This window comes from Drosophila suzukii, chromosome 3 (assembly GCF_043229965.1).
Source record: "Drosophila suzukii chromosome 3, CBGP_Dsuzu_IsoJpt1.0, whole genome shotgun sequence".
NCBI lineage: Eukaryota > Metazoa > Arthropoda > Insecta > Diptera > Drosophilidae > Drosophila > Drosophila suzukii.
The window spans coordinates 25,125,237-25,148,101 of NC_092082.1; the positions used below are offsets into that span (position 1 = coordinate 25,125,237).

General features: G+C 45.0%; 1 protein-coding gene across 1 annotated transcript in view; it reads left to right on the plus strand.

Moving 5' to 3' along the window:
• olf413 (DBH like monooxygenase olf413) overlaps positions 1-22,865 on the plus strand; it is a 110,196-nt gene that overhangs the window by 24,633 nt on the left and 62,698 nt on the right. The gene's annotated exons all lie outside the window — the stretch shown is intronic.

Here is a 22,865-nt window from a genome sequence, read left to right on the forward strand (position 1 = left end):
TTATGTTCGAAACTTGATATCACGTTCGTTCAAGCGGATTTTTTCTCCTCATCTAGCATCTTTCTGCTTCTCCATCTCATTTTCCGACTCTATGTGTGGTTTATTTTTATGTAAAGCGCATAAAGAAAAGTTTTTTAGAGTCCACACATAAACTGATTTTTATTTATGGCATTAGCAATGGGCTTGGGTGGGGGACTCCGGAGTCCGTAGACCGGACTGTGAATGCGAATGAGACCGAGAATGGGGAAATCGAGACGTCATGATATGATGAAATGGGAGCACTTCCCGCCCATTAATCGTGGGGACTGGTAGCGATGAGCCCATCACGCCTTTTAATTATGCCAGCTCTTTAGTTAATAGTTTTAGTAACGCAGCTGGAGCAGGGGCGGTATATATTTGTCGGTAATATGAGGGCATCGGTTCGCCGGAGGGGGTGGATCTCTTCGAATTCGGTTGGTTGGCAGTGAGAATCTGCATTTCAAAGGGAGTCCATAAGGCATTGAAATCTGACGTTTATGTTGATCTATTAATAAAGCAGGGGATCGCATCTAAGTCAGATGAAACCATAACAAAGAGATGTTCCCCCGACAAAGTGAAGTTTATGGGGAGACTCAATGGAGAGTCACAACATTGTGGTCGGGGCGAGATCCGTTTTTTGTGGATCCATTCTGAGGGTATATGAATACATTTCATGTTGCTCGGAAATGAACCCATTTATCTTTTATTGAGAAAGAGTTCTCTCGGAGAAAGTTCTGTGCTTGCGATCTTTTGAATGGATTTATGGTCTTTTTCTCGTACTTAAATTCTTAAAGAATCTATCCCCGAGATCTTTGTTGCAACTTGTCCGGGCTGAAGGAGCAGTTGGTTTCAATTTGCCTTCGTCCACTTTAGTACACGGCTCCTTTATCCTTTCCCTCATTTTTTCGCCTCCGCAGTGACTCCTTGCTGGCCACAGCCATTTTTTATGGCCCTAGCTCTCTTTCCGTAGCTCTTTTTTCCCAGCATCTCTAGATTTCTTTTAATGAAAAATTTGTTACAGCGTTCTATATAACAAACAAAATGCAGGCAGAGCTCGGGCAATAACAGCAACTTTGTATCCAGCCCCGCTTTCCCCCTTTCACTCACTCACTGCTGACTCGCCGGCTCCTCTTCATTACTGACTTTCATTTGCTTTTTGGCTTGGCTGGGGCTGATTATTTTTAACTGGCAAACAGCTAATTAAGTATGGAGTAGCATTGTTGTTGTTCCTGTAGCCGGGCTCTTCTTCTTCCTCAGCCAGCTTGTTCATTTTGTTAAGAACGTCTGGCAGAGGGCGCCTTTGTTGCCGGGAAAACAGAGGGGAAGGTGCAACTAAGTGCGTTTCATGGGGGCTGGGACTGGCAATGGCAAACAAAGTTGCAATAAATGACGGAAAATGCACAAAGGTGCCCCGGGCACTGAGAGAAAATGGGGTGCGAAACGAGTGTAGCTACAACCCCCGATTCGCCCCTTTTCGCTCAGTGCAGCTGCTGCGCTGGTTAACTTGGTTTGACGTAGTTATGTCGTTTATAATAAAAACGTCGCTGCGACTCAACGCGACTTTAATGGCTGTTTGGATGCCTCCCTGTGCCTCCATCACTTCCATCGCCCTCCTCCAGGATCCCGGGCATCCTTGCCTGCATCTTTTCAAATCAAATGAGTGTGTGCAGGCAGCAACAGCGGAGCAGAACAAAACAGGGAAAAGTCTGCTCTGCTCATTGAAGTTTCCTCCTGCTTTCTTTTTGGCCCGCTCGCTCTTTCATCCTGTGGTTTGGGCCACTCTAGCTGCGACTGCCTGCATGTAAGTGGCCCCAGGATTCTCATTCTGCTCCTCCTGCACGGGAAAAAATATAAGTGAGTCTTGATTCCATTTTATATATATAAAATATATTGAATAGGCTTGTTTGTCCCTGGCTTATTAGTTAGAAGTTTTGGCCAAATCTAGGTCAGATGTTGGCATAGATTTCATGTAGTATCCCACTACAATCATCAGCATGGAGCACTTTATTGATCAGCGATCGAAGTGGGTTACGACGAAAGAGCTTGTTGGGAATTTTAGCGTTGCAACAGCGGTAAGCTGCGAAAAGCTGAGCAAGCCCTTGTGTTTTGTTTTCTTTTATTTCAAGAAATCTAAATTCGGTTCGAATTCAAGCAGATACAAATACATATATGAACAAAATGGGTTTCTAAATTGTAAGTTCATAGGATTTAGGAAAACATTTCACATTCGTATAATCTTTTTTAAAAGTCAGGTCTACAGATCAATTAAAGATAGGTAGACTGTTTTTATGATCTTCGGCTTAGAGAAATTAAAACGCTAGGATCTCCGAAAATTAATACCATAACACTGAAGTAACTTTTTAAGTTCTCATTTTTCAGTGTACCCATAGCTCTCTTTTCTTCAGTTTCTGCTGGTGCTGCAGTCGCTGCTGTGTATATGGCATATAACTACATTTAGCATTATATCGACATCTGTTCGGCAGAAAGTCATCAAAAGTACTAAAAAGCAAAACAAAGTTGCCCTCGTCCTGGCAGGCCAAGTCCAAAAGGAGCGGAACGAAACGAGCAGGAGCCAGGAAAACTTTTGCCAACTCCAAGTTGGGAGCTGCTCTGAAGTGGAGCATCTCTCCTTTTCCATTTTCATTTTCCTTTTGCCCTGTTTTGTGTTTTTATTTCCAACTCTCCGTTGCAGCGGAGTACAAAAGTCAAGAGATTTACTAAATAATGATGTAGAATTTATTTGCGATTGGCAAATGTGAATAAACATCAGGGACTTTACGCAGGCGAAGCATATTTTGGAGACTTTTTCACTGGGGGAGCGTTTCCGACAGAACTCGCTGATTAGAAGTTCCGAGAAGTCGAGTGAATCATTAGCAGATCAATTTGGATGAATAATTCGGGATGGTAATGTGGATTTGAAGTGAGCTGAACCAGTGAGTCAGATGGGGCGTAGAGTTCGTTTGATTTTTGGCCTGCTGCGTTACCTGGTTTTCAGCGCGGTGCCTTCTTTATTTTTACCAAACAAAGGTTTTCGGATTGTGTGGAAATCCATTCAGCTGGAAACTCGAAATTCAATGCATTTTTTGTTGCGTTTTTCCAGCAGTTCCTTTACCTGTTTGGTTCGCTGCATACTGGCATTTGTTACATTTTGTGACTTTTTCTATTGTAATGCAACGGGAAATTGTGTGGAAAAAAGTTGTTTGCATCTCCATCGCGTTGACATTTCTTAGTTACCCTACTCTCCCCGCTTTGAGCCAGTAATGAGACAGACAAGACCGACTAAATGCACTTGCCCCATGCCCCCTCCCCGGCCCTCTTGGCGAATTGAGACTTATTTATGCAACAAACAAAGCCAAATGCCTCATGGCGGAGATTGTTGATGGCTGATGTTGCGCTCGTTTCTGCTGCCGCTGATGATTATGACAATATTTGCATTGGCGCTGCTTGTGCATACATATTTTTACAACCGGAAGTTGACTTTATGCATTTTGCCACTGTTTACACACTATTCAAAAATTATTGCGCAACATTTTTTATGAACTCGGTGGCTGCTTCGTTTTGTTTGCTCTCGGTTGTGTATTTAAGTTGCGGCCGCGGTTCTGCCTTTGACAAGTCTCTTCCCCACAAAAAACCCATTTAAATCGATTGTGTAATGCCTGCAAACATCAACAGGCAAATAATAATATATTGAGATACAGTTTTTGCCCCGCACTAATTTATTTATTCTTTTCGTTACAGGTTCGTACATGATAATGCACATTAAAGGAGTGAGTTTTTAACCATCGAATATATTATTATGCATACACACGGTGTTGCTCGAGCTAATGCATCTCCATTTGCTCGATCGTCCCCTGAATTATGACAGCTTATCTGAGCCACCCCATCTCGGTCTTTAGGCCATTTACTAATTCCATTTGCTACCACTTTGACCCTAAAACCGACTGGCTTTTCATTAATATTCCATCGGTGCCCGATATGTAGATGGGCAGCTCTTATCGGGTCTACGACATGGACGTCGGTGACTCAGCCGAATGAAAGGAGCCAGGAATGCAATGGCTAGGGGGAGGGGGCGATAAGGTCGGTCTTAACTTGGCTAATGGCCGCTCTTTAACCATTTTATTGTAGCACTTTCCTTATCACAGGTTCCTCAGAACTTTGCTCTGCGCGGCGCTGTGTGTGGCTCTCATTTAACCCTTGCGCAACCTGCATCCATATAATGCCCCATTAAAGGGCTACACGGTTGAGAACTGGTTCGAATCACTCGACTCTACCCATATTGCGCCAATTTTTACTCGGGGGCGGGCACATTGTCAAATAAAACTAGAGGCCTCTAAAATAGCTTTTAAAGTCATAAAATTCCACGACTCAAGTCGTACCATAAAAATTAACGACGGGTGCGTGGGGTCGGAAAAGGAAGAACTAGCAAATGTTTGTTTTGCCTTCATTGTTTTGTTTGCCTTTCCCTGGTTGGGCCCTTTTTTAATAGAATTTCGCTTAATTTGAGTCCGAGCGGGGTGGGGGTATAAAACTTTTACACTCTTTCCTTTTTTCCAACTCTTTTAATTAAATGGTTATTGGCAAGGGGCGGCCGGGGGCGGGGGCAATGTCAATAGCCGGCGAAAGCGTAAAGCGTATTAATGATGAATATTTATGTGCGGCCAGAACGGAAACGAAGGGAAAAGCGGCATAAATTAGGCGAAAGTGTGGTCGCAGGGTGGGTCGATTGATTCGAGCGGTTACCGATGGCGATAACTTGTGGGATAGGGCACTTCGGGGTTAGATAGGGACAATTATGCGCAGGGGTTAAGGCCGTGGTGAGTGGAGTTCTCGATCGGCCCGATAGCGCGGGAAAGTGCTTCCCATTTCTTTTCTGGGAAAGGGTGCTCAATCATCGATTATTATCTTGGATATTGTTCTTGCCTCCGTCACTGACTTATGACGGCTGAAATTCCCTGACACTTTTCCTCACTAACGATGTAACCAGTACACCGACGGGCTCTCACATGGATATGCTGGATCCAGAAATCCTTCGGATTTGGCTGGTGGCAAAACCTGCGTTAGTTCCGCTCGCCACACGTTGCACGTCAAACAAATTGTCTCCTGCGAGTCGCCCCCTCCCCTCCCCTATGATTTACTTCCGCTCGGAGGACGCCACTGCCACCGCCACCGCCATCGCCACAATAATCCTGCAGCTCAGTCGAAATGTCGCTGGCAATCTAAGAAAGAGGAAAAATGCCAGCGACAGTGGCGGGGTGGCTGGGGTGCAAGGGGGGGCTGGTGGAGCAGCAGATGCTGCTGTCGCTCAACCACCCTCCCCACAGCCCCACCGCCCCACTATCTCCCGCCCCTCCAAGGCTTTGTCACATTCAAGATGCTGGGGAAGAAATTCAAGTAAATTGATTTTTTCTATGCTCTTGGCTTTGACTACTGGGACTGTCAGTTGGAAAACGCTTCGTCGTCGTTCCATTCCGTTCCACCCCCCACCGCCCCCTTTCGGAGCCCCTGCAATTCTTGCTTTTGGCGCGTAATCGACTTCATGCTTTTGCTTTTAATGGTATTTTTCCTGTGGTTCAAACTAATATCCATAATGCATAAATATTGAAACCCTACGACCTGCCACCCCGGTCCCGGCCAGTACCCTTCTGAACCTCCAATCATTGAGCTGCCCTGGCATTTTTTGCCTGCAAACGTTCCTTTCCCTTCTTGGGATCCGACTCCGAGTCACTGGTCGTCGTCTTGGCCCTTCACACACATATATATCATTTTTTCCGGTATATACTTTGGTGCGTCGTTTCGCTTTTATCATCATCATCATCAGTCGGTGAGTTTTCTCGTTTTTATAAAATTTATGCGCAAAAATCCCTACTACGTCTGCAATTTATTGCATTTTCGTAAGTCGAGCGATTTGAAAAATGCCACCGGCATCAAAAGCAAGCAAAATAAAAACAACGAAGGGAAACAAATAACATTTTTGCTGATTTTAATGTTTTGTCAATGTCCCAGCCCTCGCTTTGACCCTCCGCCAGCCGGAGGCTTTGTTTTTGTTATTGCTGTTGATTTGTTAATAAACAATTTTTATGTCCTGCCGGCCATCGGCATATAAAAAACTCACACGAACGAAAACAATTTTTATGGCTGTGGGGCAGGCTTACGAAGGAATACCCTGTTAAGGTTCTTTACGGCTAAACCTTTTGTGGGAAAATCGTTGGGCTTCTGAGTTATAATATTAGAGGGGTGTTGGAATATAATCTTAATAGGATTTTAGCTTATATAAATTTATGTTCATATTATGTTTTATTTTAGTTAATAAAATAATTGGATATGTATTTGGATCTTACTTTTATTAATAAGATTTAATTCAACGTTAATCAGCTAATATTAGATGATAATATCCTTCTCTTGGAACTCTTTTCGGCCTTCATCTTTTGACAGACTACCAGCTCTGTCTAAAGGGTCGCTTTGGGCCGTCTTTAGGTCATTTCCATAGTCTAAGCTCCCTCAACGCTGCTTGTTTTTTCCACCTTATTATCTGGATAACTTTTGGCCCGACTTTTGCTGACTGCGGGGACAACAGATGTTGCATTGCCGTTTTCCCTTTTTAGCTGCTGATGCCGGAACATGTGGCACCTTGAGATGGAGGAATTGAGGCTGACTTGAGGCTGAGCCCGGGCTTTCTTGTTCGGCTGCTGGCTCTTAACTGACGGCCATATATCTTGCCACGCTCGCTGGTCTCCGTCTGAGGCTCGGTCTTAGACCATTTCTTATACTAGTCACAGTTCTATAATTTCTCGATTTATTCTCGGCAGCGACAGCCTGTGTTTTGTCCTTGTTGTCCTTGTCCCGGCGCTGCCGCTGTCTCTCTCAGCTGCCAGAGACAATCCAAACATTATTCAAAGTCAAACTTCATTCGCACTCACACTCGCACTCACACATGCGTGGAGGCAAATTTTTAACCACATTATTTATTTACTGTTTGCCCTGTCTAGGCACCTTCCCCCTGGAACCCAAACCCCTATGTAGTATGTAAATATGCTGCACACTTCTGTTCTCGCTGTTGTTATTTAGATTGTTTTTTCTGCCGCTGTCGGTTTTTCTGCTTTATTTTAGTATTTGTATCGGCCACAATTTATCAGGGCCATAACAAAAGGCGCCGAGTTGGCTGCCAAAAACCGAAATCAAAAACCAAAAACTGCACCCGAACTGCTCCCCTCGGCCTGCTCCTGGATTTTTATTATAACGCGACACATTTTCTAACTCGACAAATAATAATTTCGCTGTGGCATACAGAAAATATAAATTTCATGCTCTGAATATTGTCGGAATGAAAAATCATAAAAAATTGCCTAGCATAGAGGAGTGATGGGGGAAAATGATTTGCCATAAACAAAGGAAACTGAGAAATGAGGTCATGAACAGGTTTGAGCACTGAAGGATGATCCATCTTAAAAGACCACTAACGTAAGAAACAAAAGTCCAAGTACAAGTGAAAAACACTAAAATAAACTTTATTTATTAAGTTTACGCTGGTAGGCGAACGTGAATTCTACAGAAACCAGTGGCGGATGCATAATTTGGTTGTGGGGGGAATATAAAACAATAAAATTGTTATGTAGACATCAAAAATGTGGAATAAAAACATATTTTAATTTTAATATCCTATTTATGTATATATTTTTTATTTCAAGTTCTAACCCGGTTAGGGAATTTGACCCCCATATCCCCCTTTGGATCCGCGCATGACAGAAACTGTTGTTTTAAAAATGTTGAGATTTTTCTCAATTGCTTATTTTGTTTTTAAACCAGAGAACCCTTTACATATCTGGAGCATCCCCTCGAACACAACAACATCTAAATCTGGCTTATTGGCTACACAAGCTCCAATTGTTGTTTCAACATATTTTATGCGTGTTTATCATTTATACGCTTTTTGAGTCGGTTTTACTCACACAGACACTGACAGACAGGCAGACACTGACACAATGAAAACAAGGGCGAACAAAAGTCTATAAATTAAATAAATTGTAAAATATGACTGCAAGGGTTGCCGAGGTTAGAAGGGGATTGCATGGGATTGCATGGGCGCCGGGAAGAGGAAGGCTCCTCGTTATTTTATTAAATTAAATATTTCACTGCAATAAAGATTATCAGTTGGCAAAAGGCAGGGATGATAAGGCAAATAGACAAATAGACTAGGCGACGACTCACTGACTCCTCAAACAGAGCCAGGGGTGTCCTGGATAATGTTTGAGGGGGGCGAAAAGGGGGCAGGGTGCTCGGTACAGCGTACAGCTTCACATACTCTTACACGAGCGTTAACATTGTAAGCAGACCATATAAATGTAAATGAACTTTCCTGATGCCGTTTCCGCTTTCTCCCAGTCTGCATAGCATTTCCTGTCACACACACAGACCCAGTTAGGCAGCCATTTTTTGGTGATGCACGATTCTCATGCCGCCCACTTCGCACACAGCCTCGCCACTTTGCATGTGACTCTTATTCAGTTCCGTTTTTATTTGCTCAAACAATATTCGACATAGTAATTTTATGCTTCGACTGCGGAACACATAAAATTATCTTTTGAATAAATAAAGATAAGAGCAAAACACACACACTCGCAGGGGGAGTACTCGCCGGCAGAATGGGCGAACATTACGTACATTGACATAGACACAGAGTAAATGTTCACATTTTAATGTTTTATTCAAAAGGAAACATCCAGAGACGAAGATGCAAATTAAAATATCATTCAATGCTGGCAATTTAATATATTATTTTTGATAAATGAATACGGTACTGCCAGCAGCAGAGAAATGCTTTCCCATTAACATATGCATGCTGGTGTGCGCTCTCGGTCGCAGTTGGCCAAATCCTTGGAGCCTGGTTGGAGACACCTACACAGATAAATCTCGTGTCTTACGCTTGGCCAAATATCCTTCCACCTCTGCAGAGTCCTTTGTTACATCTCGTATTTAAATTTCGGACTTGTATTATTTCTGCCCAAATATTTTTGCACTTTTCAAGCTTTGCTTGCGGATTAGGCCGTTGCTGGAAAACGAAAATGAAAATGTTTTGTGGCCCTGGCTAAATGGTTTTTCAGTCCTTTGTTTGCGCTTTCCTGTTTTATTGGACACAATAGCAGGCACATGTTTATGTTAGGCTTTTGGACAATATAAATCGGCTTAATGATTGAAAGTTGTTCAAAGGGTTTCCCCACACAATGGTGCACATGTCCCCCCATAATCAATAAGAATATTTTAGGGGTTCTCTCGGGAGTGTTCCCATTCCCAGTGGAGTGGTTGAAGTTTGGAATTTAAATTTTGTCGGGCACAAAAAGTTTTCCTGCGCATTCGTCAAACCGTATCCGTAAATCTGTCGGGGTCAGTAGGGTGAAAGTGCCCCACCCCCTAACATTTCGTAGCCACATTAATTAAAATTTCATGCAACCCTCTCCAGCGATCTGCCACTTGGCTCCGTCTGGTCACGGAAAATGTCGGATGTCATGTGAATCAGCGTTAGGCCTGTTACCCTCTGGCCCCACGACTATATATGGCTATATATATCGATGGCCATTTTTGTATCGCTTCGTGGTCGGACGGTCAATTCGATTATTTTTCATTTTTCACCTTTCCCGTTTAAACTTTCACATGTCGCGTGTAGTTGTAGTTGCCCTCGCTTGTTGTTGGAAATTCCATGTAAATTAATTAAACTCGCTGGCCGTGCCACAAAAAAAGACAACAAATTGCCAGGAGCATCTGGGATGAGTCCGACCCGCCTCGCCTCGGTTTTGGTCTGGATGGGTTCGGGAGGGGGGCAGAGCCTTCATGGCGTAAAAATTATATATTGCATGTCAAAGGGCAGACAATGTGCCCGCAGGGGTCAGGGGTGGGCGGTGGGCGAAGGATTGTGGCATGGGGGTGCCACTTAATATTTTTTCATATGCCACAAATCGACCGCACGACGATCGGAGGCCGCCGCTGGACTCCGCCAAAGGACACGAAGGATGCGCACAGGTGCGCGACAACAATTAACGAAAATTTATTCAATTTACGCATCTCCCCATGCCACGCACCACCCAGATATTTATGGAGTTATAGCGAATTTTTTAAAATAATAAATGAAATTTTTATATTAAGCTCTCACTGCTCTTTCCCAGCCCACTATTAATACAAATAAATTAATCAGCGCAGTTTGCAAATTGCTTCAATGGCCAACCAAGTTTCTCATTTCGATTTCAATTTTAATTAACAATTACCATTCCATATATGCATGCGATCGGCTCTCCATATAATTACCATTCCGAAAAAGCCGCCATTTCTCTTTTTTAGCAATACATTTTAAGCGGTTTCCTATAAATTATATTGCCCAGTCAGTTAGGGTCAGACAGGCGAATCTGTTTCGATGTTGGGGTTGGGTTATATGGTTGCACTCTGCGGATAATCTGCGGTCGTTCCGAACATTCCACAGTCCACATTCCACAGCGTAGGCCCCGAAAAGTAGGGAAATGTCCGCTGGAATGGGGCCAAATTATCAGTCCGTCATAACTTATTGAAAATTATGATAATTGCTCAATTGCTTAATTGAATATGCATCAGGAAATATCCCACTTGAGTGGTTGGCCCGGGGGTGGGGCCTTGAGAAAGGGCTAAATGTCTTTCGTTCACTAGGCGGCCTCGTCCGCGTTCCACTTGCCTCATTCCGGAAGTTACCACCCCCTCCGCCACTGCTTGCAGTTGGCCAAAACCAACTGACCAGGCCTAGACACGCCAAATGCTCATTCAGTCCCCATCCTTGCCCCGCCGTCATACTCCACTTTTATTATTGATTAAAAGTGTGCAAACGTTTTCGCAGCAATTTCGTTTTTAAAACCACTTTTCCATTTCGATGGGAGGTGGCGTCTGGCGGGGTTTTAAGTTTGTTTTTTGCATGGACATCACGTATTCAATCAATTGCAACGACGACTATGATTCCGGGGGAGGGGTGGTGCAGAGCCGAACTGCGCTTATTTCGGTTGACCCATTTTGCCAATTGGCCAAAAATGTCTGCAACGCTCTCGAATGCATCTTTTGAGGCCATTTCCCCGCATCGTCAAAGCAGGCAAGGGCCTGGCCAAAAATTAAGATACGAGAGTTGGCCAGGCCAGCACGGAGTGCAGCAGGGCAGCGGGGGGAGTGGGCAGTGGGGAGCAGGGGCGGACCGGGCCAAAAGCTGCAGCTGATTGCAGATTGGTTTAGACAGGAGCCCACACACACACACGCCCATAAAGGAAAATCTCTCTGCGCTCTGCTCTCTGCCCTGCCTCCTCGGGTGTTGACATTTATGTCCAATGCAGATTTTTCCACAGACAGCCCTGCCTCCGCATCCCTCTTTCGCCGCCCCTGCTGCCGATTTGGCCCAGCACGGGCAACAATAAAATTTGCCACTGTGACGGGACACAAACAGGACGCAGGATGGTCAGATTGGTCGGCCGTGCGGTTGGGGGCAGGAAATCGGGCAGCACGAACTCCTGTGTTAAACAGGCCAAAGTCCAGTCGCTCCTGGTCGGTGGTCGAACAATGTAAACGCTTCATGTTGTTACAAAACTTGTTATAATTTCATACTCCCAGGATCGAGGGTAGCTCTGGAAAGTCGGGTATATTCCTTTCTATGTCTATCTATCTATCCAATGTTAATCGATGTATTTTAATTTTCTTAATTTCAAGGTAATCATTCCCGAATCTGTACAGAAATAAAACTTTATTTCAATGATCATTTAATCTCGTTGTAGTTATCATTTTGAATCTATTTTTGAACCAAATAAAAATTAAACACTTAATTTTCATGGAGTATCATACAATAGGGTACATACTTGACCTTAAGAAACCTTAAACATAGAATTTCAATAAGTTAAACAATAAAGATAAGTTAAGAAAACAAAGTAGTAAACTGTCTTTGCTCCTCGGACTGCAATAAATTTGGGTTCAGGCACTGTTGCATGGAGTAGCTTACTCTAATAGTAGATAAAAAACATTGATATATTTGCTCAAGACGATAAATCCTTTGACTATGGCAACTTAAACTTCGCATTCCGATAACTTGGACGCGCGAAAACTTTTGCCCCAGGTAAACCGTCAGTCGACCCTTCAGGCCCTCATAATCCATACCACTTATGGTAAGCAAGTTGTTTAGGCTGCCGCCCACTGCATTCCTCCCACGGCACCCCGAACCACCCACCGAACCCTTTGCACATCAGTAAAAATCATAGCATACTGCGGGGCGCCTGTTTTGAGCGCTGTGCAGGAAAATTTATTGAGCAAAGTTGCTGAGCTGATGTATTGCCTGGTAGGCAGGCATCCGACGAGATGGGCGGCTGGGCGGCTGTGGGCGTGGCAGGCGGGAGCGGGCTGACAGTTGGCATACTTTATCATCGGCGGAGCAACGACGACGCTGAGGGATGGCCGAAGTATGTAGCAAGTAGGATGCAGGATCAAACCACAAAATCCAAACTGATGCACACAAATAAAAAGGAAAAGCCGGCGAGGAAAAAACGGAGAAAGGAGCGAGCAAACAGCGACTGCACATACACAGTTGAGCCCCTCTCCATGTGTGTGCATTACTGGGGATTGGAGAAAAGTAGAGGGAAAGTGGTGGGTGGTGAGAGTGGGCAGTGGGTGGCGAAGGACTTTAAACGGAACTTGCCGCTTCGCTATGCGCTTGTGTTGCTTTTGTTGCTGTGGTGGCATTCCCCATCTCGTTCAGCCTCTCCCCATCCCCTTTCTCCCGGGCTCGCTGTGTTTAAAAAGTTTTATGCTCGTCACGAGAGAAATTTATTGCACTGCGGTGTTCAAAGCTTTTATCCCTTTCATACACCACGGCTAGCCATATATGACAAGGGTATACGAGCACCATGAGCCATGTCTTGTGTGCCAGGAGAGTATTGTAAACAAATCGGATCTTAAATCTTCAGAAGGCATTATACCGTACTTCCTGTTGTGATGCACTCTGCAGATTCGATCGATCTATCTATACTCAAAGCTAACTGATGATGTCTTTTATTGAACTTTCGGTTAAATCACTTTGTTGAAATATCATTAACACCTTTAAAGATTGGGATGATTATATTACGTTACTATAAGCGTTTAAATCAAACAAGACCTGAGCAAAACCTACCTCTTGGGAACATTCATAGTATCAGTCATATGATGACGTCTTTTATTTAACTATCGGTTAAATCAATTTGTTAAATAACATTATCAGCTTTAGGTTAGTATAATAATATTGCGTCGTATCAAACAAGTTCTGAGCAAATCCTTCCTCTTGTGCACATTTATAATAGCAGAATATATCTTGACCGCCCATTCTGGTTTTTAACCTTCGGTTAAGTCAATTTGTTAGGCATTTAAAATGAGCATGTAATATGTTTTACAAAACCACTTGAAGCGAGCAGGAGCCAAGAAACCTTCCGTTCGTGCCTATCTCAACATCCTTATGTGACAGGATATACTTTGTGGTATCCTGTAGTCCGTACCTTTCTATATAAAGCTGTCCCTGTTGTTATCATTTTATTTTTCGGCTGAAGTGCCGCCCCCTGTCCCCCGCTTACATTCCGGACTCGGACTGTGTCTGAAAAACGGATGTGATTTATTTGGTAATGCTAATGATGTTTTTGCTGCAGTCGCCGCCTCCTGTCGCTCAGTTGGAGCCCCTCCCCTGGGCCCACAGTCCCTTTACCCAGTTTATTTGAGCAATTTTTATCGCATGTGTAGCAAAGGCAGCAACAACTGAAAACAGCAGATGGGAAAAAGAAAGGAAAAGAAGCGAAAACCTGCCGAAAGTTTTTCGACAGCCAACAACAAAAAACCTCTGCGGAAAATGCTTACATTTCGTTTTCAATGTGAGAGCGGGCTCTGGGAAACTGTAAACATTTTGCCATTTATCTTGCGTAGCCAATAAATCGCTTTGTGTCCCCGTTTCTCTTTTTTGCCGCCGGCAAGGTACTCGAAGTTAATTTTTTAAATGAGCGAAAGATTTCCTCCATATCGGACTATATTTATGTGGCCTCCCTCTGTCTTCCTGTCGGCACGAACCGGAGATATTCAATATCTTGTCACTGCCTTTGACAGCCCCCATCGGATGGCATTCGAAAGCGATCCAAGGGCTTTGTGCTTTAATTGTCTAGCTTAGGGTTTTGGTTTATTACACGGACTTAGCCGACATTGAGCTTTATTAATTGTTTGCCCAGCACTTTCCCTCTGCCCCGATGTTTGCCATGGTTCCATGTCAACAGCAGTCGAGGGAGCTGGATATACCCCCAAGGTTATGTAAGGGGACAAGGTCAAGTAGGGGAAGTCGGGCGGCGAGGATGAAGAGTCCTGCCAAGTTTTGCAAATGTCGAGGCTGCCATAGGAGGTTAAACGCATATGATGACACGAGATCAGACAAGTTATTACAAGTGGGGGAAGTGCAATCCGAAGCCCTTAGCCCTTGGGGATTAGGGAGCGGAGCTAGTAAAGATATATGGCGCTCAAATTAATACAATATCAAGTTTAGCTGGGATTTGGGGGACGTTAATTTTGGTTCTGAATAAGCTGAGCAAAAACCTTTCCGAGCGTTAGAACGACCATTGGGATTCGAGTTTACATCCCCTCCAATTATACTTTCCAGCAGTGTTCGGGCACCTTCCTAATTTAATCCTTGCCCGCAATTGTTTTTATTATTTGCCAACCCTTTCAACAAGTGACTTGCTTTTCCATCATCAAGCTAAACCGACCCAAGGGAGCAACTTCCCAGCGCCCATCTCCCAGATGTTGTCATATTGGCTAAGCCAACGGAGCTGTTCTCCGACAAAAGCCACAGTTTTCAAGCTACATTTGCCCCATTCAAGGCCCTCCTCTCCTGCTGAGCATGACATTGAAGAAAATGCTGAGGGGCCCTGGAGGGATGGATGGATGAGTGGGTGGCTGGGTGGCAGGGGGCTGGGCGGCTGGGTGGTGGCGTCTCAGCTTGTGGCAGGGACAATTAAAACGGTAACCGAAGCTGTAATCGTACAGAATGTTTACACTCAAATGGCTGCTTTGTGCGCATTCTCCGCAACCAGCCATCCCCGGGAACCTCCCTCCGTTTCAAAGGGAAATATCATGCATTGTCATCCACTTGAGTGGCGGAGCTCTTGGAAAATTAATAATTTATTTGTTTTGTCATTCAACATTGTAAATAATGCGAGAGATTTTCAATAATCTTCTTTGTTAATATTGAAATTAATTTGTTTACAGTTATGCTACTTAATTAAACAAAACGAGAGCACGCACCACACACAATCCCCCGAACCTTTCGAGCCCCCGAACCCCACCCATTTGTTGGTTTACCGCAAGCTCATAAATAACAGGAGGAAGCCAGAACTGCCGGGAAGTGTCCTGCGTGAAGGATCCCCCGGCAAGGTGAGGCGAAGGCCAGGAAGAACAAATGCATTTTAAAGCCTTCAAGAGGATTTCGTCCTGTTCAATTATGCAATAAATTTATCACCGACACAGCTCTCTGCCCCTCTTCCTGCGGTTAGTCTCAACTGATTTGGCTGGGCCACAAATGAAATATTTATGCCACTTGTCGCATTCCTCCGATGATTGCGTCCGATTAATTAATACCCGAGACACATTTAAATAATCATAAAAATATTTCCCTGCCGAGGCCGAAAACATTTGTAATGGCAGGAAATTTGTTAGCGCTCGCCATAACAAATTAAGTGAGAAACATCAAATTGTGTTCCACTTCGGCCCACACGTCGCCACTCGCTCCTCCCCGTGGACTCTTCTCTGAAACGCAGTTTCCAAGTATGTCCCAAACAGATTTATCTATTCATCTAACTTATAGGCATGTAACGTACCCCGCCTACCGCCTCCCGCCCATTAGAGATCTCGTGGGGAACAAAAAATTAGAACAACTTAGCGACATGGGGCGACCGAGGCCCGGGAGAAAAAGAGCGGCGATAAAGCCGCCGTGCCGCCTGTCATCATTTATTTTGTCAGTCTAAAAACAATTTGAAAACTTATGGCTGCAAACAAGATACTCCGCCCGAGATGTAGATACAAATGAGATGGAATCGGAGAGATACTGGCCCCATGCGAATCGAATATCCGATGCTCTTTAGGTTGGGGAATAGCCAGAAAAGCCCAAAAACTTGACTACAAAATTTTAATTTATAGTTCCCTAGATAAATGTTTGTTGTCTTAAACATCTAATAATGATCACAGCCGTTTTTCATTTCAAAGTAGTATCTTTAATTCAATAGATCTTCCGTCCAATTATATTAATAACGAAATACTGAGTAAAAAGTATAAAAGATCGTAGACATTTTTTAATTATAAAAAGAAAAAAAGAATTTTAATTTCTCTGTGGACTTTCAAAGATCTTCCTTTATTCCATCTTCTAATCCCTTCAAAACTACCTTGGAAATTTAATTTCTGAGTCTATATTTCACTTGTCTTCTCTTCCATTTCGAGCTCTAAAAGAGCAATCAGATCTTGGACATAATGTTTCCTTTTCTTAATCCATTTCCTTGTGCCATAATTCCATTTTTCACGATGATAACCCGGACCGAACAAAGGCTCTTCTCCCGGGCAAGGTGTGTTCCCAGGCATCTTTTGTCGGGAGGCAGTCCTTTATGCCGGTCGGACCATTCTTCCTTTCTTCTCGGGCAGGCCTTTCCCCTGCAGCCTGGCTAACAAAGTCATCAGGCAGGCCTATTCGGGTCGGTCCGGCCTTTTGTAGGGTATCAAAGAGATGTGGCAGAGTACCCGAGGTAACGAAAGCCCGGCAACGCCTCCCCGCTGTCTCCTAATGATGTGTGGCTGCTGCAGAGAGTCTTTTCTTTTTCTGCTGCTTTTCCTTTAGTCATCATTGTCGTCTGCACCTACACACACGCACTCACAAGTCATTAAGTGTTAATTTAATGGCCAGGAGATCTTTGTCACAGATAACGAAATGCATGCAAGAGAGTTTAGTTCGCTTCGGCTGGGTTGGATTCTGTTCGGTCGAGTCCCTCTCCATAAGGTCTATACGGTCCTATCAGCCAGTTGGCATCTCTTACAAGTTTTGTGGAAAAACATTTCTGTGCGCAGCAGGTGATATATGTGTGTGTCTGCTTATGGAAACAACAAGCGGCCAATACTCTGCCTCCCAATGCCCTCGGCTCTTCGGGCCCCTTGGTCATATGATATTTGTGTTGTCGGTTTGTTAACGCTGACAGACAATTAAGTGTTTGCTTTATGTTTATTGGAATGGACTTTGGTGGGGACTGCTCCACGCGCTCCTTAGCGAATTGATTGATGGCGCTGGCTGGAAGAGTTGTCTTGGGTTACCTGCCATCAAACATTCGCTACTTAACGCAATAAAAGGGCCCAAACTACACGAAAGTAGCGTCGGCCTACGAGATGCGGATTCCGGATTCCGGGTTCCGGAATCTGGATCTGCTGTGCTGATGACGTAACGTAACGTAACGGAAACTTTTTAATTAAAATTCGAAAAATTAATTAAATATTTTCTGTGACGTCGCCGAGAACAACAAGTACGGGGAGTACGACGGCGTTGACGATGACGACTTTGAGATTAAATTTCCTACCTTCATACCTACCGAAAATGCAAAAGGCAGCACCAGACACTGGGGCCTGGGGGGATGTGCGGGGGGCAAAGGGAGAGCGTTGAAAAGTTTCATTCTGCCAAAATAAAAAACAAGCAGAAAAAGCAGAAGAATTTCCCAGGCAGGAGGCAGCAAAAACGGCAACAATATCAAGTGCAAAATGAGAAAATTCACTTGCCTGGTTCAAAAACACACAACTACGAATAGTGAGGGCCTGGGGGAGGGGGATTTGGGGGAGAGTAGTAACGGGGTCCCGACTTTTAGCAATAGACAGAAACAAAAGAAAGTTCCCCGGCTGGGAATAGAAAAGGAGCGCTCGGAGTGCTGGAGAAGAAAAGTGAACGGAGTTCGCAATTGCAGAATGAGTAAGAGCTGGGAAGAAGAGGCAAATTTTATGATGCGCAGCTGATAAGCCAAAAAGATGACACACAACCAGCAGAAAGACCTGAAAAGCAGGCAGCTTTCTCCAACTATTTGTGTATCCATTGCAAACTAACAACACAAATGGACCAAGAATAAACCAAGTTTGAATTTTCAGACAGACGGACTGCGGACTCGAGTTGCAACTTGCTCAAAGATGATTTTGCCCAGCAAAATCCTGCATATTCAATCGCGACGTCAAAGGTTATCCCCCCTCCGAGAGTGGGGGAGTTGTCCAACGATTCACCCGACCCTTCCCGGCCAGCCAATGCAATCAATCATCCACAGAAAGAGTAAAATATGCAGATAGAACCCCTCCCGCTCATGATATATTAACATTTGCCCTGAGATAAGATTGATATGCTCCAGCTCAAATACTTTCAGATTCAGATACTCCGCATTAAAGCCGGAATTTTTAGCTGGCTTTTGTTTGCCTTTCGTTAGAGCCAACTCCAAAGATAACCAGAGCTTTGCCAACTTTTATATCTCCCAGTGGCTCTGTGTGTGCGTGTGTTTATATATCCGTGCATTTAATCCAATTGCACCCGAGTAGAACTTTTTATAACTATGCCGACAAGCCAATTATGCCAGAGTAAATAGCAATCTCCCCCCAGCACCCAGTACCCAGTACCCAGCACCCAGCACCCAGTTGAAAATGTTAAAAACTTAAACAACGCTGACATATTTCCCCAGATGCCTTCAAACTTCCATGCCAAAGTGGTGAGAAGAACGAGGACGAGGACGGGGACGGGAGGAGCCATACAAAAATGTTATGTCAACGCAGCTCTGAGGCCGACAGCCCCCCTCTGACGGCAAGAAAACCTTTTTTCATCTCGTGTTTAATGAAAAATGTCAAATAAAAGTGCCCAAAACAGAGAACGTCAGCAAAGTGCAAAGGCTTTGTGCGATAGTTTGCAGGTGAAACCAGGCAGAGGTGGAGAGTGCCAATAAAAAGCCAGGCGAAGTGGGGGGTAGGGGGGCAACTCTTTTCGGCACACTAATTACTATTTATTCGAAACGAAAATTGCTAACGAGCACAAGATATTACCAGGGCCATAATAATCAACGGGCAGCAGGGCGCTGAACATGGACTTGGAGGCATCCAATAGAACGAATTATTATTTTTTATGATTATTTAAATTACGCGACGGTCCAGGAGGAGGAAGGCCAGGAACTGCTGGAATGTCGGTGCAATTTACAAAAGGCAGCCACTTTGCAGCTCCGTAGCTGCCTTCACTAATAGTTTTCATCAGTCGGCTGGCCCCTCACAGTGGGCTAAGTCCCGTCTTAGCCATCTGGAGTCCGAGTGGCCGCAGTTGGGCGCCACTTTGGCCACGCGGCCCACTGTTCAAGGCGGCAGAAGCCTGCAGCTCTTAGTGCAATTGGCTGCCAGCTTGTTTAATGATCATTAAATACGAAGACGACACACGATGGACTACGGAAGACGGCGACGACGCCGACACAGGAGCCTTGGGTTGCAGGCGCAGTTGCAGTTTTGATTCAAACCGCTCTTGACCAGGCCTTAATAAATGAGAACAGGTAGCCCCTCCCCTCGTCGGTCCCCAAAAACCCCACCCCTCAGCCCAGCCCGGCCCGGCCCAGACTTGTTTTTCCGCCGCTTCTGTTGCCCGGGGCCAAGTGCTTTGGACTCACTCTAATTAGTCAATTTTTTTACTCAATTAAATCTGCGAGGCGGCGGGGCGAGCGGAGCAGGTTGGGCGATGGGCAGATGGGCAGATGGGCCTGGAAACGGCGGCAGAAGAGGCACTCGAGTAAGCAAATGATGTGCAGTAATTAGTGGAGTCCCAGCGCATCTGTATAAACGTGCATACCCATATAATTCCCAGTTTGACTTGTCTCGGAAACCTTGGCCCGCCGATGATAAATAATAATTTTTTCCCCACCGCACTGGCAATTTTCGCTGGCAGGCTGCAAGGATGACAGGTGCAGTGACAACCACACATGCACGCTCCTCAGATACACGTTCTCACAGATACACACTCTCGGATGCCCAGATACTCAGATGCTCGCCTGCTCGGCTGCAAGTACAACAACTTACATGTCATACAAGTTGCCTCGTACATTTATAATCAAGCTGCGGCAACCGCAGAACTCTGGAATCGACAACAACCACGTTGTTGCAGTGGTTGCAGTTGTTGCAGTTGTTGCTGCCACATGATGGAGCATCTTCGACGATGACGGGGGCCCGGTAGCATCCCGTGTACTTGCCGCTTGTATCTGCTAAATGAAAACATACACGGGCAGCCTGCCCCTTTCTCCCGAGCCATGAGATGCCGGATTCTGGGCTAGCTGCTAAGCAAAAGAATTGCCACAAACGGCACACTGGGATGCGATTAGAAAGTATTGAAATGTGCCAAAAATCACTAATTACTCTTTGCACGGCATACCACTTGGTGAGAGATATTAAAATGTGAAAGCATTCGATTACTCAAGAGCGGAAGGTGAAAGGAACCAGCAGTTCGCACAAATCAAAACCCATCGTTATTAATGATGTGCGAAATGGAGAGGGGAGGAATGCCCTGTGATTGGGCCAATGAGTTGGCTAAATATTGTAATTAGAATGGAATCAATTAAGGGAAAGGAATACCACAGAATGACGGCAGCAGGAAAACAATTTGTATGAGATCGAATTTCCCAGTGGGCATGGCAGTCAGGGCCAACAGAACCATTTGTTTTCTCGCAAGCATCGACAATAGATTGGCACACTTACCTTTAAGTCTGCTGTTGAAATGCTGTTTGGTGTGAACTATAGATATTGCCTTAGTTTAAGCTCTCTGGAGCTGTTCGCTCTGGGGTAATTCCATTGTAGTTTGATAGTATCTTGAGTGATAAAATATTTCTGTTGAATTCGAAGCTTAAACTGTGATGGTTTTATTTAAGAGCTCTGGTTACCTGGTTTTCCACGTACCGCTGTGCGTATCTCAACTCGAGAATCAAATGAATACGGGCTAGAATTAGGTGGTGACCTCCTTGGCCCCCTGAGACCTCTTCCATGGGACTTGCCCCACTGTGGCTCTGGCAAAACATCCTCATCAATGTCGTTGTCCGTCTGCCGGCGAACAGAAGCTGCCACAGACCAGATCTGGGGCCACAGCCCCCTGCAAACGCCTCTGTGGAACTACCCGCTCCATCTACAAATCGTGCAATGATGAAAACCATTGGACAAAGTCTTTGACTTGTATTCATTTTTTCTTGCTTTTCTTTCGCCCCTCTTTTCTTCCTTTCTTTCTTTCTTTCCGCTTCTGTTGGCTCTTCTTTTTTGCCGCGGCGGCGCTTGGGAAGGCTTTTATATGCCTCATTCAGTTGCATCTTTTTGCTCGCCCATCAGCAGTCCAGAGGTGGGGAAAGGGGGCACAGGCCAGGCTCTGTCCGTTTTGTCTGGGTTTTTGTGTAAAAGCGACTAATGTGTCTACGGAAGCCATTTCGTGCCTTTTAGAACCAGTTGCCGGAGCAATCTTCGAGTTTGTGTTTGTTTTGCTTTCGGCGTAGTTAATTCGCCAAGTAATAATATTATACGAGCGCCGGGCGAAGCACTTGTGCTTATGAATGTCCTCTGGAGATGGTAGCCCGGCCAGCCCGAAATGATCGATACGCGGCTGAAGGCCCGGCCAAGAAACACGCATTCCTGCCGCCAACTCACGCTGCCATCGCTGACTTCCCGAAGAGCACTTGTACTTATGAATGTCGTCTTGGCTTGGGCAACATGCTGTGCAGCCTGCCAGCCTGGCAGCCTGGCAAAAGGAGGAACCTGCCGGACCTGCCTCCCTCCAGGCTAAATTGGCTTGAATTTTACGGCAGCAGCAACAATCATGATGATGAGGACGATTGCCTCGCCTGGCTCGGTCTGTATTTAAGAGACATCATTCATCTGACCGCCCCATCAACGACAGTCGAAGTCTGCAGACCGGAGACTCCGCACGGCGATGATGATGACGATGGCGATGACGATGATGATGACGACAGCAATAATAATAACAAACAGCGAAGGCAACAGCAAAAACAGGGGAACCCTGTAGCACTGTGTAGTACAAAGTACAAGTCCGCATAATTATAATCAACGTCATTTAACGTTGCCGGCCGTCACTCAGCGCCATCGAGAACATGGAGCAAGAGGAGCCGTGTAGAGCCCCATTGCCCCATCGAGCTCATTGTTGTGTATCTTTCGGATACATTTTTGATAACAGCGGAGGGGTGAACAGCAGGCACAATAACTTTGTCGTTGGGAAGGAAGTAGGACATAAAAGTCACCTATAAATACGCCATAGAAATCTGCTATAATATTGCGGTAGTATCTTCGAGATACATTTGTCCGATGGCAGGAACTTCCTAAAATTACTTTTATTGGTCAGCATTAGGAAGAGATTGTTATGGCGAGCACATCACGCTGAGATATTCAATTTTCTCGAGGGGATATGGGCCTTCCATGGCAGATGATCAAACTAATGGAAGTAGAGCATTCCACATTCGGCCTTGCCGCACAATTCTTCGCTCTTAATTCGTTCTCCGCTTGGACTTTTCAATTTTCTGTGTTTGCCTGGCGTTTGTTGACCTTTGTCAACTTTGAACACGCGACTAAGCACTTGGAATTAGCGCAAATACATTTCAGTATCCACGCAATACGCACTCACACAGCGGCGGAAGGTATCTATGTGCTGTGTCGGGCCAGCGGAAGTTGGCTATTTATAACAAATTACCAACCATTTGACATTTACCCAAAACGCCGACGTCAAATTAAAGATTTGTGTGCGGAGTGCTGGTTGAAAGGGGGCGGCTGGGGCGGCTCTTTTGGCATGTAAT